Genomic DNA, 3,275 nt, shown 5'->3' with positions numbered 1-3,275 from the left:
ACAACTTCTAGTACATGACTAACTTTAGTAACTTGAAGATGTTTTTGGCTGTAAAGTTCTTCACTTCATCAACAATTAAGATCAAGATGCACTTGGTTACAAAATCCTAAGGCGCAAAAGTCGTAATAACTTCTTGCAGAGAGAATAAGGCACTAGGTCACTTTTTGCATGTGTTCTCCATGTATAACGGTTTTTAAAATAAGGTTTATATATGTCTAGGGTTGTGAAAAAAGAAACCCTACACATACATGTCAGCATGAGACGAAAATCAGATCTGGAAATTCTAATTTCATAGATCTTGACAGATTCAGCTTTTGTCGAGCTTCCGTCGAGTTTCATTCTTAAATCTCGATAGATACTGTTTCTATTGAGGTATTTATCGAGCATTAATGAACAACTTTTCTTCACTTGTTTCTTGGTCCAATCTTTATGGCTTTAATACTTGGCTTGAACAACATGTTTCTTGAAATACTATACTCATCCTTGATCTACCCAATTACAAGTAAAGTGCATTTTGTCAAAGGATTAGCCAATTACATAAAATATGTCCCAAACAATGACATCTACTCAATGAACATATGTTAGACTAAAAAAAGAACTAATATCATTGATTGACTAAAGCAATAGTAAAAGATTGCAAAATGCACAAATATGATTGTAAAGAAATATATCACTTCAATTAATAGTGCCAAAATATAATTATTTAGGGCAAATTTCATTAACTACCCCTAAGGTTTGGGCAAATACTAAGTAAGTCCAAAACTTTTTAAAGCAAACCAATTTAGTCCATGTGCACAATTTAGTCCTTAAACTATATCAAAGACATTACTCACACTCTCTACCTCTTTTTTCCTCTCCTCTTTTATCTATCGTCCCTCTCTCATGGATTTCAAACAAAAAAATATCCACCGCAACCCATAAATGTTCTTCTTGTTGTCATATTCTTGGTGCCAAAATAATTGTCTTGGCACATTCTTAGACCCAAGATTGAAATTAACAAATTCTCTCTTTTATCTTATCTTGTGTCTCTCTCAAACCACAATGACCACCTAAACTCAGTCGGCGTGACCCACAATCACTAGTTGGCATAACCCACAGCCACCACGATCTTTGTTAAATTTGGGTTCCTCGACTCTATGGATGAGGATTAGCTTGGGTAGTATTTGTCGGTTTTGCTAGGTTTGATTTGCTATTTCTCTATGGGTTGGCTTTCTTTTTTTCATTTTGAAATGGTGGTGGTGGTTTTCTATTTGGGGGTCTCATTGATGAATGGTTTATATTTGAGAGGAGTTGCGTTTTGATTAATTTTTTGGTGTTTCTGGGTGTGGGTTTATGAACGATGTGTCTTTTTTTGGGTGTTGTGTATTTCTTGTTTATGTGAACAATTTTTTTGTGGGTATGAATTCAAACCTGATCTCTATTCTCCATTGGAAAACAAGACATAAAGTCCCTCCATTTAAATAATGACACATGTCATTAATGATAGTCAATCACGTGTCATCACAACTTCCCAAAACTATTATAAATAGAGACCTTTCTTAGTCTAATTAGGGGATACACACACATTCAAAAGTCTTGAAGCTCTGCCAAAATTAAGCTCCAAAGCTTCCAAGAACTTCAACCTTTGAATCTTAACAACAATCGAAGAGAAATCATTCAAAGTCATCTTCCTAGATCTCGAAAGCGCATTGGAATCAAGTCCAAAAGTGTTTAGAAACTTCAAAAGATTGCAAGTTTGTGAAGATCTATGGATTCAAACCTCCAAAACCTCGAAGAACTTCCACTACAATCTTCGAAGATGAAAAACACGAAGAACATTCAAAGAACACACGAAGAATTCAAAGAACGAAGGATTTTGAACAAACACATAGTTAGAGATTCATCATAATTCTATTTCAAAGATCTTTTATCCTTTTCTCAATCAAATTGAGAAGCATCTAGTGTTTGAATCAAGTTTATACTTAAATCAAAGATTTTTTAAGGAGATCGAATCAGAGGAGTATTCTCCTACAACAAGATTCAATTTTATAGAATTGTACTTATACATCAATACAAATTTACACTTGTGAAACATTATCAATTGTTTGATTTCCAAACTTGAGATTTTGTGTTTACGGTCACTTTAATCATGGTATTGAAAATTAATTGATCCACAAACAATTCCACTAGCTCATTCCACACTTTGGTCTTACTTGGATCCAAGCTATAGTACCATCTTGATGCACCTCCCATGGGTGAGAGAGGAAATGCATCCAAAGTTTGCTTCTCATCTAACCCCTTCATTTCAACAATGCTTATGTATCTCCTAAAATGCGGTTTAGGATCCCTTGTCCCATCAAATTTTTCCGCATAAGAAATCTTGAACTTGGGAGGTAATGCTATAGGAACTTTGGAACTTAAACCACCCATGTTGTAGAAACAATCATCCATCCTTTAAGCCTTGCAGAAAGCTAGTTGCATCTTTTCCATCTTTTCTTTCATGGTCACGGTATCCATAATAAGCTTCTCAAATAGATTGTTCCTCTCATAATCAGCTTATCCTTGTTATCCCATTCTTCTTTATCCTCCTTCTCTTCATTTATCTCTATGTGCATAGGCTTCTTGATCTTGCTTTCCTCAAGCTTAGAGAGACGACTCCCCATTTTCTTGGGAGCCTTGCTTTGATCTTCTATTTCCTTGTATATCTTTTGTGTGAATGAGTCATCGATTGGAGAAGCCATTCTTTCTTAAGGTGTCTCTTCTTGAAGTATCTCTTCTTAAGGTGTGACTTCAACCTTAATCAAGCACCTTCCATTTCTTTCTCGAACCCAAGTTGAAGTGGGGATGTGCTTATTTGATCTTGGTGGTGCAATGGTGCTTGAAAAGAAGTCACATCTTTATGAAGCCCATGTCCCAATTAAAAGCTTCTTTTATTTGGCTGTTCTTTGAAAGTCTTTAAGTTCATTTTAATGAAGGCCCAATTACAAAATCACTCAATTTCCTTTAATGAACCTTGCCCCTTGTTTCATTGGGCTTGTTCAATTTACAATAGCTCTCATCTCATACTCATGGGCTTTTCTTAGAATGCGCTTAGAGATTTTCAACCTTTGGGCTCTTCTTCTTTTATATTCATTGCTAATTTTTTTTTTTGAAGTAGCCTTCTAGCTAGAATATATTGTGTCCTTCCTCTCAAATTTGATGAATCTCTCATCATTTTAAGCCTTTACATGCAACAAAAGGGCCTAAGATTAGGGAGATTCATATTGACTTTGTAGGACCTTGGATGATAGGCTCAT

The sequence above is a fragment of the Quercus suber genome, unplaced genomic scaffold (assembly GCF_002906115.3).
Source record: "Quercus suber isolate HL8 unplaced genomic scaffold, Cork oak 2.0 scaffold_1, whole genome shotgun sequence".
NCBI lineage: Eukaryota > Viridiplantae > Streptophyta > Magnoliopsida > Fagales > Fagaceae > Quercus > Quercus suber.
This window is presented reverse-complemented; position numbering follows the sequence as displayed.